This window comes from Elephas maximus, chromosome 24 (assembly GCF_024166365.1).
Source record: "Elephas maximus indicus isolate mEleMax1 chromosome 24, mEleMax1 primary haplotype, whole genome shotgun sequence".
Lineage (NCBI taxonomy): Eukaryota > Metazoa > Chordata > Mammalia > Proboscidea > Elephantidae > Elephas > Elephas maximus.
Genome location: NC_064842.1, coordinates 54,437,051 through 54,454,143, shown reverse-complemented (window position 1 = coordinate 54,454,143; position 17,093 = coordinate 54,437,051).

The window sequence follows — 17,093 nt, the reverse complement described above, 5'->3', positions numbered from 1 at the left end:
GATGCCTTTTTATGTGTGTTGTTGACAATTTCATTTTTCCACATACTTTTTTGTGGTGAGGCATTTTTCTTAGTAAATTGTGAGATCCTCATTTTCATAGTGTTTGACTTTTTGTTAGTTGAGTCGTTACGTTTTTCTTGGCTTTTATCTTGAGTTATAGAGTTGTTATACCTTTTTGTGGTTACCTTATTATTTACCCCTATTTTTCTAAGTAAAAACCTAACTTGTATTGTTCTGTATCGCCTTGTATCACTCTCCATATGGCAGTTCAATGCCTCCTGTATTTAGTCCCTCTTTTTGATGATTGTCATCTTTTACCTAGTGACTTCCATGATTCCCTGTTATGTGTATTTTTTTTTTAATTAATCTTAATTTGTTTGTTTTTGTGATTTCCTTATTTGAGTTGATATCAGGACGTTCTGTTTTGTGACCTTGTGTTGTGCTGATATCTGATATTATTGATCCTTGGCTGGCAGTTTTTCTGCTTCACTGTTCTGTATATGTCGTCCCATTCCCTTCTTGCCTGCATGGTTTCTGCTGAGTAGTCTGAACTTATTCTTATTGATTCTCCCTTGAAGGAAACCTTTCTTTTCTCCCTGGCTGCTTTTAAAATTTTCTGTTTATCTTTGGTTTTGGTGAGTTTGATGATAATATGTCTTGGTGTTTTTCTTTTTGGATCAATCTTAAATGGAGTTCGATGAGCATCTTGGATAGATATCCTTTCGTCTTTCATGATGTCAGGGAAGTTTTGTGTCAGGAGTTCTTCAACTATTTTCTCTGTGTTTTCTGTCCCCCCTCCCTGTTCTGGGACTCCAATCACTCACAAGTTATCCTTCTTGATAGAGTCCCACATGATTCTTAGGGTTTCTTCATTTTTTTAAATTCTTTTATCTGATTTTTTTTCAGCTATGTTGGTGTTGATTTCCTGGTCCTCCAGATGTCCCAGTCTGCATTCTAATTGCTCGAGTCTGCTCCTCTAACTTCCTATTGCGTTGTCTAATTCTGTAATTTTATTGTTAATCTTTTGGATTTCTACATACTGTCTCTCTATGGATTCTTGCAACTTATTAATTTTTCCACTATGTTCTTGAAGAATCTTTTTGAGTTCTTCAACAGTTTTATCAGTGTGTTCCTTGGCTTTTTCTGCAGTTAGCCTAATTTCATTTGTGATGTCTTGAAGCATTCTGTAAATTAGTTTTTTATATTCTGTATCTGATAATTCCAGGATTGTATCTTCATTTGGGAAAGATTTTGATTCTTTTGTTTGGGGGGTTGGAGAAGCTGTCATGGTCTGCTTCTTTAAGTGGTTTGATATGGATTGTTGTCTCTGAGCCATCACTGGGAAACTAGTTTTTCCAGAAAATCCGCTGCGTCCAGTCCAAATCCTGGCGGGATGGTTCCCTGGCTGGGACGCTGCTCTCCCCATTCCAAGACCAGTCACTGCCTCCCAGGGACTTCTCCTACCGGCTGCGTCCCAAGCCACCTGCGGAACCGGCTGGTCCCCCTCCTGGGGTTAGTTCAGGGGGGTGGAGCAGCTCTCTGTGCTTGTGCTGTACCTGACTGGTACGCTGGCTCCAGGCTCTGAAAACAATCGCTGCTTCCCCATATTAGTTCATTCTCCATCTCTAAATCTGTGTTTGTTGTTCAGGGTTCGTAGATTGTTATGTATGTGATCGATTCACTTGTTTTTCCGTGTCTTTGTTGTAAGAGGGATCCGAGGTAGCGTCTGCCTAGTCCGCCATCTTGGCTCCGCCAACCTCCTTCATTTTTTTTAATATGTCACCCTACTGCTTTCTTGCCTGCATGGTTTGTGCCGAGTAGTCCGAGCTTATTCTTATTGGCTCTCCTTTGTAGGTGATTTTTCATTTATCTCTCGCTGCTCTTATAATTCTGTCTTTATCTTTGGTTTTGGAAAACTTGATTATAATATGTCTTGGTGGCTTTCTTTTAATATCTACCTTATGGTGAGTTCGATGAGCATCTTGGATAGATATCTTCTCGTCTTTCACAATATCAGGGAAGTTTTCTGCCAACAAATGTTCAACAATTCTCTCTGTATCTTCTGTTATCCCTCCCTGTCCTTGCACTCCAATCACTCGTAGGTTATTTCTCTTGACAGAGTCCCACATGATTCTTAAGGTTTCTTCCTTTTTTAAAATTCTTTTATCTGATTTTTCTTCAAAAATATTAGTGCCAGGTGATTTATCTTCGAGTTCAGTAATTCTAACTTCTACTTGCTCAAACCTTCTCTTCTGACTTTCTATTGAGTTGTCTACTTGTGTAATTTTATTGTTAATCTTCTGAATTTCTGATTGCTGCCTGTGTATGGATTTTTCCAGCTTATTAAGCTTTTCATTATGTTCCTGAATAATCTTTCTAATTTTTTCAGTTGCTTTATCTGTGTGTTCCTTGGCTTGTTCTGCATATTGCCTCATTTCCTTCCTGATGTCCTGAAGGGTTCTGTATATTAAACTTTTGTATTCTGGCTCTGGTAATTCTAGGAATGCACTTTCATCGAGCAGATCCCTGGATTCTTTCTTTTGAGAGCCTGTTGAGGTGATCATGGTCTGTTTCTTTATGTGACTTGATATCGACTGTTGTCTCCGAGCCATTTATAAGTTATTGTATTAGTTCATGCTTTCTTACTGTGCCATAGTTTCTTGCTTTGTTTTGTTTTGGTATACCGCTACAGGTTGCTTGAGTGAGCTATCTTGATTATTTTCACCTTTGGAGCTCTGGTATCCTGTCCCCAGCTGGCTAGAGCTGTTATCAGGTATATCAGTCTAGGTAGGAGTCCATTCAGTTTTCTTGTATGAATTCAGCTCGGGTTCCTAGGTAGCTTATCATCAAGTGTGTGGTACAGGCTCTGTCCTACATTCTTAGAGGGGCAGGGGTGATTGACATATATACTGGTATCTAATTTCAGTAGGGGGTCACACTCTGAACAAGACACAGGGCTGAGAACCGACCCCCAAGTATCTCTGAGGAAAACGCATCTCTGTTCCCTAGAGCGTGCTGGTGGGTGAGTTCTGCAGAGGGACCAAAAACCAAAAGTTTTTGGTTGTAAGGACTGGGAGGTACCAGTTATCTTTTTACCACTGTCACGGGTGGCTGGGTGACCTGAGTGGAGCTACCAGTCCTTAGGTCCCTGATGTGGGTAGGCGAGGACCTTGTTTAATACACAAAGCAATGTCAAACATCAAACACCCACCTCTCCACCGCATAGCTAAAATGGTTGGAGTCTGCCACCAAGGGCCTATTCTCCTGAAATAGGCCCACACAGGTCCATGCAGAAGGGAAATGTGCTCAGGGTCCATGGACGGTTTATGCCTGGACAGGAGCCACTTCTGTCCTGAGCTCCCCCATTTAATGGAGCTAGCAAATTATCTTTTCCCCCCAGTTGCAATTTTTTTCCTTCCCCAAGGCTGGGAGGATGGCTCTAGGTGCTTTGCAGGGTCTACCTTAGGCCCAGGGATTCACCCGCTGAAGCCGGCTTGGGTTGGGGGGGGGCACAGTAAAATATACCACGTACTTAGCTTTTGCCGAGAGCTCCATTTTCCTCAGGTTTTGGAGGTGTGAGTGGGCTGGGTGGCTGGTTGCTTCTCCCTGAGAAAGCTGCGGCTGAACACTAGTAGCAGCCCGCTGGCACTGCCGCTCGGGGTTGGTGCCTGAGGGCTCCCCGTGATTCCTATCCGGTAACTCTTCTCCACTTCTGAACAGTCTCTTCATCCCGCTGCCCCTCAGTTTGTCATCTAAGCTTACCTTTGATGCTCAGGGCTCCCAGCTTGTCATAAATATACTCGTTTCACTTGTTTTTTTTTTTCTGTTTTTTGTTGTAAACAGTGCTCGCCGGAAGCGTCTGTCTATTCTGCCATCTTGGCTCCACATCCTCTTACCATACTTTCTTAGCCTCTATAGCAGGCTTTTTTGTTTTGGACATTTTGTGGTTTATTTCTTCAATACAGATGTTTCTAAGTATTCAGTTCTAGGTTATTTTCTCATTCCTCATATTTCTCCTTGAAGTAATTTTCTGGGTCTATCGATGGCACTAGTTTTTTTTTTTTTTTTAATATGTTGAAATTCCCAAAACTATATCCACAGTCCAGATTATTTTCCTGAACTTTAGATTCATCTATCTATCTGCACACAACAACATCTATCTGCCTCCTTGGCCTCTAAGTTTGGATCACAGCTCAGTAAGGGCAGAAATGAGCTAATCATCTCCCTCTGCCCTCAGTCCAGCATTTCTTCCTGTGTTTTTCTCTTTGGTAAATGGAAGCATCTTCTGCCAGATTTCATAATCCAGAAAACTTGGACTCATCCTTCGCTTGCTGTTATCCCTTAGATCCAAAAAATTCTTGCCTCTATTTTCATTATTCCTTAAATAATTTTTGAACTTATAAACAACTCTGTGACCCATTAACAACCTTTGATATGCAGATGACTCAACCTTCTTTGCATTACACAGGTCCATGAAGAAAATGAAAATCTTTACAATTCAACTGATAAATAATATCACAATAAATGGTGAAAAAGTTGAAGTTGCTAATGATTTCATTCTACTTGGATCAACAATCAATGTTCTGACATCTATCTGAATTGAAAATTCACATAGCCAATTGTAAACCAGAAGTTATGCCTAACAGACATTTTACCTTAACCCCCGGAGGAATAAAGCTTGGGTAAATTCTTTTTCCTTGCTCTTTAGACCCTTTTGGTGGAGAATGCTCTAGGGGTATTTCAAAATGTTTACTTTTTCTCTCCCCCTCTCAGAAATAGGAGGGATTTTTCTGGCTTCTTCCCCATGTGAACTTGGTAGAGACCAGGGAAATGTGGGGGTCACAAAGACTGTGACCCCCAGGGGTTTTTCACTCATCCTGTAGCCTACATTCATCCTCCAGGAATTCATGAAAGCTACTTTTTAAGTATTCCTGTCGCTCTAGATTTCAAGGCAGTGCTTGGTCCTGTGACCTCAATTCTCCTTAAGGTCCAAGAAAAGTCATTGATTTTTACCCTGATGGGCTTTTTCTGTTCTTTTTTTTCTTTTTTAGTATTTTATTGTGATTTTGGAGAAAATTTATATAGCAAATTAGATTCTAATTTAACAATGTCTCCACATATTATTCAGTGACATTGGTTACACTTTCACAATGTTTCAGCATTCTCATTATTCCCACTCTGCTTGTTCTATTTCCACTAATCTAGCTTCCTTGTCTCCTCTTACCTTCTCATCTTTGGTCTAGCGTAAATGCTGACTGTTAGGTCATATTTAGAGGTGCATAATTTTTTTTAATACTCACAGGTGATATTTATTTTATGAGCCACTCTGTCTTTTGGCTGTTAGGTGACTTCCAGGAGTGGATTGAGTTCCAAGTTTAAAAGACATCCCAGGGCAATAGCCTCAGGGGTTCCTCTAGTCTCTCTAGCAGTGCTGTATGCCCTGTCTTTAATAGGAATTTGAGTTTTGATCTACATTTTTTTTCCATTCTGTCCAGGACCATCATTGTGTCCCTGGTCGGAATGATTGGCAGTGGCAGCTGAGTACCATCTAGTTCTTCTGGTATCAAGGTAGGTAAGGCCGCTGATGAGCTTTTCCTTATTTTAAGATGAGAGTGATGACTTCCAAACTCTTAACATGTTAAAGCTGAAACAGGAAGTCTGAATATGGTTTTAAGAGAGTAATCAATTTCTTCCACTTATCTTCTCTCTTTATGTAAAATTATAACCTGATAGTGGATCAAGATAAATATGTGTGTGTGTACATATATAGCATTTTTTTAACCTTTATTTTCTTTAACCCTTTTTAAATGTTTGGATGTATCCTGTGTGTACGTATGCCTTGAGAGTTAGGAAAGTTAGGCTTAGTCTTTAAGTAATTTTTATCTCTTAATTTCTTTGATTGAGGACTGTGGTTGGGGAAGCAACAAAGTATAAACAGACCAGGTAATTCCAACTAGCTAAACTGTGGATTAAAGCAATAAGTTGTTTGAGCTGTTCTGATTACTATGATCTCAAAATGGCTCCGAGGTTTGATCCTTAGGTTTTTCTGTCCACTGGCTGTGAGAAAGTCTTTTTTTATACTGCCAAGAAAGATCTCTGGCTTTCATAATTCACCTTAAATTGTTCATTAATTATTGCTTTAAGAATAAATTAGTTGCTTCAATGATTTTCTTAAATTCAAGCAAAAGTCTTTCAATTTTACATTTCAGGGTATTATTTAGCATTCAGAATTTTTGCTTCCAAACTCAAAGATTGTAATTGCATAAGAGGCAGAAGCATGAACTGGAATGTGTTTGTTTAAAAAAAATACCTCAGTTAATTTTCTCATTTCTTATTTTAAGAAACACAGTTACAGGAATTGAAACATTTTTTAAAATCTACTTATTTAATTGTGACAACTTTAAATAACTGGCTCAAAAATTCCAAAAGGTTTAAAAGTCATCTCTTATGAATTGGTATGAGTTAGTTCTGGCACATGAATGATTCTCAGGTTCTGGCATCATTTTCTGAGAGAGGAACATGGTAAAGTAACAGACTGGTAGGCAGTGGGTATTAAGATTTCCTTTGAAACATTTTAGTTATAAATGTCCATTAGGCATAGCTCCTACTTTACAATTAGCTAGATGAATTTTGAATCCAGAGAGCTGTCAGGGATAGGGACAAATTTGGGAGAAATCAGCATGTAGATAGCATTTATAACTATCAGTGCAGATAAAATATCACAAGGACAAACAGTAGAGAAGAGGCCCCAGGTGTACTCCAGTAGAAGGAGAGAACCTTCCTTCAAAGATATTTAAGAAGGAATAGGCAGTGAGGAAAGAGAAACACCAGCAGAGAATCATGTCCAGAAGAATAAACAAAGTGTCTCAAAAGGAGGGAGCAAGCAGCTGTATCAAATAGAGGTGAGGTGATTGTAAGATAAATACTAGGAACTGAGTATTATATATAACAACATCTAAGTCATTGGTGACTTTGGTAAGAATTGTTCTAGTGCAGTGGCGTGCATGTGTAGTGAAATGAATTCCTTTATGTGGCCTTTTGCCTTGGTTTTTTTGAAAAACAGCTCGAGAGATCTTTTGCCTAAGCCCTGAGGCGTTACTTTTGCTCTAGTTTCTACCCCAGAGGGTTTGTTACTTTTGTCCAGGGTGATTAACATTTCCTGGGTAAGCTGTAAACAACTTGACTTTTTGCCTGGCCCTGGGTTGCAGCCTGCCCTGTGATTGACATGTGCCCTGCAGGGGTTGGTCAATACACCCATGGAAATGAAGTGACTGTGGAGTGTGAAAATGAGGTGACTATAGCCTACTATGCAAAAGAAATATCTGTGGCCAACTGAGATGGGATTGGTCAGTTTGTGGCCCCCCACTAGGAGGGGCCATGCCTTGAAATTGACAGAGTAATGTACATATATGCACCCATCCCCACGCAGGTTTTTTAGAAGAAAGAAACAGGAAGAGAAGCAATAGGAAGAAGCAGAAGGATGAAAGAATAGAAAGAAGCAGAGAAAGAGAAGGCAGGAACCTTCTAAAAGAACTGTGTAACATGATCAATGACTGTAACACTGGACAGCGACAGCCCGGAAGGGGCCCAGCAGCAGAGTGGGCAATGACAGAGGGCAGGGCCAAGAGAAGCCTGTCCTGAGGGTGTCAAGAAGAGCCTGTCCTCAGGGGGCCAACAGGAGTCTGCTCTCAGGGGGCTGAGAGAGGGCCTGTCCTCAGGGAGCCAAGAGGAGGCCTGCAGGTCCAAGCAGAGCTGAGAGAGATATCCTGTACTGAGGAAGGAAGGCTTTGCCTGTACACTTCCTGATCTAGATCCTGAGTTGTAGCCTGTTGACCACAATCCCAAGTTGTACCCTGCTTCCTTAACAAACCACTTAACTGTAAGTGTGGTCTGTGAATTCCGTGTGGCCACTGCAAAGGATTATTGAACCCAGAAGAGAAGTAGAGAGTGCCGTGAGAGGGACAGCTGGTGAACTTCAGTTCTGCTGCTATTACTACTTCTACCATTTTACAGCAAGAAAGCACAATTAGAATGCTATCATAGGAGGTATCATAGGAGGTAGAGACAATGAACAAAGACAACTATTTGGAGTGGATTTGCTATAAAGGGGAGCTGAGAGAAATGATACAGTAAAAGGGAGATAAAACTTTAAGGAACGAAATATGCTTGTAAGTTATTTATATAATAAAATTTTAGAATGTGGGGGTTTATCTTCAATATTTTTTTAAGATTCTTATATGTATGCAATATGCTAATTCTCTTAAAATTATATGGAATGAAACTTCTATATCCCATATAAATAATATAGGATTAAAACCCGTAAACCTGATATAGGATTAGAATCCCTAAAATGAAAGAAATATCAGGACTCTCCCAGGCCAGGTTTCAACAAGCTATGTCATGTGAGCCAAATCAAAATGTATTTTGTAAATAAAGTTTTATTGGAATACAGCCACACCCACTCATTTGTATATTGCTTATGTCTGCTCTTGCACTAAATAATACTTTAGTAGTTGAAACAGAGACTGTATGGCCCACAAAGCTTAAAATATTTATTATCTGTCTTTTCACAGAAAAAGTTTACTGACCCATGATCTAGTTGATACCACTAAATTTATAGAAATAAGACTAAGGTTTAGATAAAGTAATTAAACTTATTAAGGTCTATGGTAATTAGCCTTCAAAATGGCCCTGAATATTGATTGTTACCTTCTGGAAACCATGCTCTTGTGTAGACATCTCCCACAATACATCAGGGTTGGTGTCTGACAGAATATATTGAGGAGAGAGTAAATGACTTTTGATGTTAGGTTATAAATGATATTGAAGCATCTCTCTTGCTCTCTTGATCTGTCTCTGGAAAAACCCAAATTCTACGCAAATAGGACGTTCAAACAATGTTGTAGAGGTGTCCACCTGGAAAAAAACTGAGGTCTCCCATTAACAGCAAGCACCAACTTCCTAACTATGTGAATGAACCACCTTGGAAAAGCTCCTCCAGCCCCAGTCAACCCTTCAGATGACCACAGGCTCAGATTACAATTGATCACAACTTTAAGAAATATTCCAAACCTGACCTGCATAAACCACTTGCCCTAGAATTCCTCACCCATGGAAATTATGAAATATATGTACATGATTACTGTTTTTTGTTTATTTTTATAAGCCACTTAGATTTGGGGTGATTCATTACATAACATTAAATAGCCCATACAATATCAGAAAAGCTCTGTTCTTAAATGTATCCATGAAGTAGAAGAAGAAAAAAAATAATAAAATAGGTCAGAGAGTTTATTTCGTTCTCACAATTTAAACTAGATATTTAGAAATAGTAAAATACAGGTCAAAAATCTGATTAGGGCTTACCTAAATATGTTTTTAGTTATAAAGTTGTTTTTTTTTTAAAACTTTATTTTAAAAACAGACATGAAAATAATTATTCTATTCATCAGAAATAACTAGGTACTATATTTGCTAACATGAGGTAATTAAAAGAGAATATAAAATGTCTCTTCAGTGCAGGGATGGACATTGTATCAAGATATTTATTTGGAAATTTTATAGGAATGAACTTGAATCCATATTCTTATTACTAATTTCTGATAAATTTCAAAGAAACACACAATCTAAGTTAAAACAGACAAATTGCAAAGACAAAATTAAATCTATTCCCCCAAGACTCCTAACAACTTGACTGAAATTAAAATCTCTTCTCTAATTTTAACTAAATTTAAGACAGAATTAACTTATATTGCCTAAAATCCAAACCCATTGACATAGAGTTGGTTCTGACTCATAGAGGCCCTATGGGATGGACTAGAGCTGACTGATATTGTTTTCAAGAAGCAGCTGGTGAATTCGGACTGCCAAACTTTTGGTTAGCAACTGAGCTCTTAACCACTGTACCACCAAGAATCGTATATAGTTATTGCTTGGTAAAATTTGGGGAATGAAAAAAATGAATCATGTGATCCATGCAAAGACAAAACTATGCATAATTTTTTTTTTTACTTGATTTTTTGGAGGGTAGTGGTAAATGAAAATTAAAAAAAGAAACATTTTCTCAAAACAGTTATATGTACTTATTGAACCATTCCATAAACTTTTACCTATGGTTGTTTTGCAATGTCACCTCAAAATTCTGTAACTGAAAAATTTATGACTCAGATATTTTTACTGCATGAAAGAGATTAGATGGAAAAGCATGTGCACCTGCTTTTGCAACTATATTTATAGGTTCACAAAATATCTTAGGTCTCTTAGTTTTAATTGTCTTAGTTTGGGCTGTGTGTATTAGGATGTAATTTATTAATTAAAAAAAAATGTGATTATGAAGTTCCTACTCTGTGTAAGATCTGGCACTATGCTTTGTGGGAGTTTCAAAGACAAATGTGAAATGATTGCTGCTCTCAAATATGTGTCTATTGGGAGAAGTGAAACATGGACACAAATAGCCAAACAGAAATAGAAAATGACTAGAGCCTTTGAACCAAAAAAACCAAACTTGTTGCCATTGAATCAATTCCGACTCATAGCGACCCTATAGGACAGAGGAGAACTGCCCCATAGGGCTCCAATGAGTGGCTGGTGGATTCGAACTGCCAACATTTTTTTAGCAGCTGAGCTGTTAGCTACTGCACCATCAGGGCTCCTGTAGCATTTTTAGGGAGCTATAAATTAAGTCCTTCTGAGCACAAATGCAGAGCACAAATGAAGAGAATAATTCTAGTTGGGGGAGGGGGGAATAGAGTGGTGTGTCATTTGATTTTTTAGGATGGATAGGGATTTGAAAATTTGGAGTTGGAGAGATGGGGATGTGTGGGATTGCTAAAGGCTTTGGAAGAAAAGCATAAGCTAAGGCATATTGACAAAAGGAATTATGGGATATGACTAGCTGCTATCAGATCACTTTGGCCTGAAAATAGCCAAACTATAGAGGACCCAGTTTCATCAGCTACAGACAAACATTAAATGGCAGCAGTTATTAGGCCACCAATTATATGTCAGTTGGTTATACTGTGGTGACTTGCATTGTTTTGATGTTGCTGTGAAGCTGGGTGGAAGCTATTCCACTGGCAGTTCAAATACCAGCAGGTTCACCTATGGTGGACAGATTTCAATGGAGCTTCAAGACTGAGACAGACTAGGAAGAAAGGTCTGGCATTCTACTTCTGGGAAAATTAGCCATAATATTGCTCAATACAATGCTATAAAGTGATCCCCCAAGGTTGGAAGACACTCAAAATGCACTTTGGCCACAACAGTGGACTTCAGCGTACCAAGTACCATGAAGATGGCACAGGATCTGGCAATGTTTAGTTCTGCTGTAGATGGGTTCACTATGAGTCAGAGAAGACTCAGAAGCAAATAACAACAACAAATTAGGCCAACAAAATTTTATTTCACTCTAACACACTGGGTATTTTTTTTTTTAAGTACAGTAGAAAAATCACATTTTTGAGCTGATCTTCAGGGAATTTACTAGGTATAGCAGTAAGGAAACAGGCAGTAGGGGAACAAGCTAAAACGGTTTTTACGATAATTCAGGCAAGATGAAACAAATGTCTGAGCTAGGAGCTTAAATAGAAATAAAAAGAAGGGACCAGATTCTGGAGGTAATAGTTCTTTTGGGAACATGTACTTTTAATGGCTGGGTTGCCACTGTCATAGACGGAGTGCACAAAATAACTTTTTTAAATAAAATCAGCTGATAACATTATCTGCAATCTGAGAAATCTTGGATTATATTTAGGATTAATGTGTAATAGGAAAAAAAAAGTAAAATACCGCTTTGTAACTAATTCCTAATGTGTAGGTGGGTAGGCGGAAAGCCTGGCGGCGCAGTGATTAAGAGCTATGGCTACTAACCAAAAGGTCAGCAGTTTGAATCTACCAGGCGCTCCTTGGAGACTCTACGGGGCAGTTCTGCCCTGTCCTGTAGGGTTGCTATGAGTCATTATTGACTCGACAGCAGTGGGTTGGGTTAGCTGAGGGGAAGCTAAGAGGGAGGGGAAGAAAAATGAGGTAAGAAGTGACCCGTGATTTATAAGAACATCTATTTTGAGCACTGACATCTTGCCGCAGTTGAGGCTCTAGATGATGCATTATTTTTACCTTAAGCGAGCTTTCTATAATCCAAACTAAAAAACCACTGATTAATTATTTCTAATATACATTTGGAATATATGCAAAATTTGAGTAATTTATTTTAAAAAATGATACATTGGGCATGAGTAAGACAATTTAGACAATATCAGCACTCAAGACACTGTTGTCTTTTGATTTTGTGACTTGCCTTGGGATATGGGAGAATAGTAGGCTCCGAAAATCTAATATGGAAAACAGTTTAAAATAAAACTTAAAAAATATGCAAATGTAATGGGACTTTGTCTAACAGCTCCTTGATTTTACTACATTTAACAATTTCCTTTTGATTACTTAAGGTAATCAAAAGGATAATATCAGCTTGGTACATTTATGGAAAGCAGTATCCTCAACAAACTAAGAGGGGGAGGAGAAGGAAAAGAGAGTGAGGGGGAGACACAGTGAGGGAGGAAGAGAGAGAGAGAGAGAAAGGAAAAGAGAGAGGCAGAAAGAGACAAGGAGGGAAAGAGGGCGAGAGTGAGAAGGGAGAGAAAATGTGTGTGTTTATGTATATGAGAGGCAGAGAGCAGAAAGAGGGGAGGCAGGAGAATAAGATAAATCGTTCTTTCACGCCTCTTTTCTGCAACTTGCTGGAGGATGACTTAACTAAGGCCAAGTAAATGTAAACAGCTAGGTGTCTTCAAGGCATGTGGAGGATTCACTGAATTATTCATTTTTATCTCTGAGCTTTGCATTTCAAAGATAGAATTTAAAAGCGTATTCTTCCAATCAAACTCCTGAAAAATGTCCTTTTTATTTAAAGAAAAAAGGGTAAAAAGACGAAAAGATATGTTAAAGGAGTTAATTAAAAAGAAGAGCTCTACCTTAACCTTGATTCTCTTTTGTAGAATAGAGAGTTTAATGTTTGTTAAAATTAATTACATGAAAAGGAAAACAGTTTATAAACTAATCTGAGATTTAGAGTGATTTTGTGTGAGGACAAACAAAATATGCTTTCAAGGTTAATGCATATTTTCACCTGGACTAAATATTATAGCCAAGAGACAGCTAATTCTAAAGGGAAACAAGATTGTGTTTTTTAAAAGCAGTAGTACTTGAATCACAGGTGATCTTTCCTTTGAGCTAATTTGTATTTTCTGGGCTGCAATGTTGATACTTAACAATTTGCAACACATTACATCCATCACGCACATATACTTCACCCTCTGCAGCTGATAATGCTCATAAAATGTGAAAAATGAGCAAGGCAAACAGATAAGTTTACTTTTAAAAAGCTATGGATGGAAATGAAAAGTACATATATCCCACAACCATCTTTTTCATGTTAATACAAGAAAAGTGTAATAAAACATAGTCAGTCAATTGGAACTTTTCCCACCAGCAGTATTCTACTTCAGGGATAAATATTAAAATTTTCTTTGTGACCTTGTATGTATTTTCTGCATAAATGAGTTGCAGAAACTTCTGTTTATTTGAAATTTCTCTAAGTGATTTATTTCCAAATGAATTAGATATTAATACAAATAAATTAAAAATATATATGTGGATATATAACCACACATTTTATGTCTCGCTAATAAAATATGTTTTTCAGACATTAGATGGTAGTATGTTATTATAGTATATTCAGGGATTCAAACAGCTTGATATGAGAACCTGACTCTGCCCAGACTCTGTGCCCTTCTACCATTTGCTAAATCTTACTCTGACTTAATGGCTTCCATGTAAAATAAGGATAATGCTGGTAGCAACCTCTTGGGTAATCTCCAGGACTAAATGAGATGTCACATATAAAGCACACAGCACTGTGAAGGGCACATAGTTGTTCATCAATAAATTTTAGCTATTGTTATTTTCAGTTTAGGTCAGGGAGTTATGAAATCACTCAGAGAATTTTTCTTGATTTTTAAATCACAAAAAGCAAAACTTGCACCTCTTCCTAGGTGTTAAAATAATCAGCTACCTTGTTGTTGAACAACTTCAATGTGAAAATAGGAAGATTTGTTTCTTATTTTTAATAACTTTAGGAAAAAAAAGGTAATCTATTCTCATAGATCAAAATAAAAAGAAAATGTATTCTGCTAATGCAAAACACACACACACACAAATACAAGTAACTTCTATAATATGATCTCAATATGGATAAGTACCATTAGGAAAAAGACTCGAAAGTGCTGGTGGCTGCAGGCATTTTAGACAGTGTAGCAGGAAAACCTTCTGTACAGAGACAACTGATGAACTTGACTGAAGCAAGAAAAGGAGGAATCAAAGCTATAAACTCAGAGAAAATTAAAGCAATGCAGCTTCGAGGAATATGTAACATACCATACTTGGGAGCCGTCCCAAATTAGGATGTATTTGAAACATTCTGTTGCTAGTCGTTTTGATGAATTCAAGCCAGAAGGCAAAGAAACCACGTAAGATGTCTCGGTTATTGCTGAAAGGCCAAAAGTAACAGCCTCCGCTTACCAGCTTGCAATTCTTTGGGCATCAGAAAGAGAAAGGTTATAGTAACGTTCATCGCAGCATTACTCAAAATCATCAAAAGGTGGAAACAATCAAATGGCCATTAGCGAAATGGATAAACTAAATGTGATACATACATATCATGGAATGGTATTCAGCCATAAAGAGAAATGAAATCCTGGTACATGTTACAATATGAATGGTTCTTATAAAACGTTATGCCAAGTAAAACAAGTCAGACACAAAGGGACAAATTTTGTATGATTCTACTGATATGGTATTTGTCTATTTACCCAGTGTCATGGTTTGAATTGTGTCCCCCCAAAAATATGTGCCAACTTGTTAGGCCATGATTCCCAGTATTGTGTGGTTGTCCTCCATTTTGTGATTGTAATTTTACAATGAGAGGATTAGGGTGAGATTGTAACACCACCCTTACCCAGGTCACTTCCCTGATCCCGTGTAAAGGCAGTTTCCCTCGGGCACGGCCTGCACCACCTTTTATCTCTCAAGAGATAAAAGTAAAGGGAAGCAAGCAGACAGTTGGGGACCTCATACCACCAAGAAAGCAGCACCAGGAGCAGAGTGTGTCCTTTGGACATGGGGTCCCTGCACCTGAGAAGCTCCCCAACCATGGGAAAACTGATGACAAGGACCTTCCTCAGAGCCCACAGAGAAAGAAAGCCATCCCCTAGAGCTAACACCTTGAATTTAGATTTGTAACCTACTAGACTATAAGAGAATAAATTTCTGTTTGTTGAAGCCATCCACTTGTGGTATTTCTGTTACAGCAGCACTAGATGACTAAAACACCTAGCATAGGCAAATGCATAGAGACAAAAGTAAATTAGTGGCTACCAAGACCAGGAGGAAAGGGGAATGGGAAGTTACTGTTTACTGAGTACTTATTTTCTGTTTGGGATAATGAAAAAGTTTCAGAAAGAGATAGTGGTAATGATTGCACAACATAATTGAATGTAACTAACAGGAATTAATTGTACACTTAAAATAATTTAAATGGAGAATTTTATTTTGTATATATTTTGCCACAATGCCCAAGACTATAAGATCACTATTCAAAGATCAATTGTATTTCTATACATTAGTAATCATTTTAGTATAACAAAAATGTTTTAAGATCATTCCATTTACGATAGCATTGAAAAGAATAAAATACAAAGAACTTAACAATAGAAGTGCAAGACTTGTATACTAAAAATTACAAGACATTGTTGAAGAAAACTGATAAATAAACGAAGAGACTTCCTATAATCATGGACTGGAAGATTCAATATTAGTAAAATGGTAATTCTCTCCAAGTTGATTCATAGATTCAATGCAATCCCCATCTAAAATCCCAGCAGGCCCTTTTTCTTTGCAGAAACTGACAAGCTGATACTAAAATGTATAAGGAAATTCAAAGGATCTTGAACAGCAAAATCAATTTTGAAAAAGAAGTTTGCAGACTTACACTTCCTGACTTTGAAAGCAGATTTGGGACCCTGGTGGTATAGTGGTTAAGAGGTACTGCTGCTAACTAAAAGGTCAGCAGTTCAAATCCACAAAGAGCTCCTTGGAAACCCTATGGGACAGTCCTACTCTGTCCTATAGGGTCACTAGGAGCTGGAATCAACTCGATGGCAATGAGTTTTTTTTTCTTTTTGGGGTGGGTAAAGGTGGGAGTGAAAGAAGGGATTGACTGCAAATGAGCATGCTGATCTCTTGACAATGATGTAAATGTTCTAAACTTGGATTGTGGTGATGGTTACACAACTCTATAAATTTACTAAAAATAAATCATACACAAAATGGGTAAATTTTATGGTATATAAATTTACCTCAATAAGCTGTTAACGATTCTGTAAAAAATAAAAAGAGAGAGAGAATTATAATTTAGGTAATAGAGAATATTGAATCTATCAAAAGTCATGAGTATAGTATTTTTACATAAATAATGCATGCCTTTTATGTTTGTTTGCCAACCTCGCCCTCTCCCTCTGAACAGCATGCTTACGAAAATACCTTGTGGAGGGAGGGAGGGCATGGTTGGCAAGCAAACGTAGAAGGAACACATTAATTGGAAAAAAATATGGTACTTAATAATATGAACACATGAGATGTCAATATGTAATTTATAAAAGTTAAAATATAATATAGAATATGTATGAAAAGTATGTAATATATAAAAACCAAAAAAAAAAAAAAAAAACTCATTGCCACTGAGTTGATTCCAACTCATGTCATGTATACCCATTGCTGTCGAGTCGATTCCAACCCACAGAAACCCTAAAGGACAGGGTAGGACTGCTCCATAGGGTTTCCAAGGAGTGCTTGGTAGATTCAAACTGCCAACCTTTTGATTAGTAGCCATAGCTCTTAGCCACTAGGCCACCAAGTTTTCCATTTAGTATATAATAATTATACAATATCACATATCACACAAAATATATATAACATGATACATCATATGTTGCATTATTTAAAGGTGAATTATGGGAAATTTTTTTTTATGGGAAAGGTAA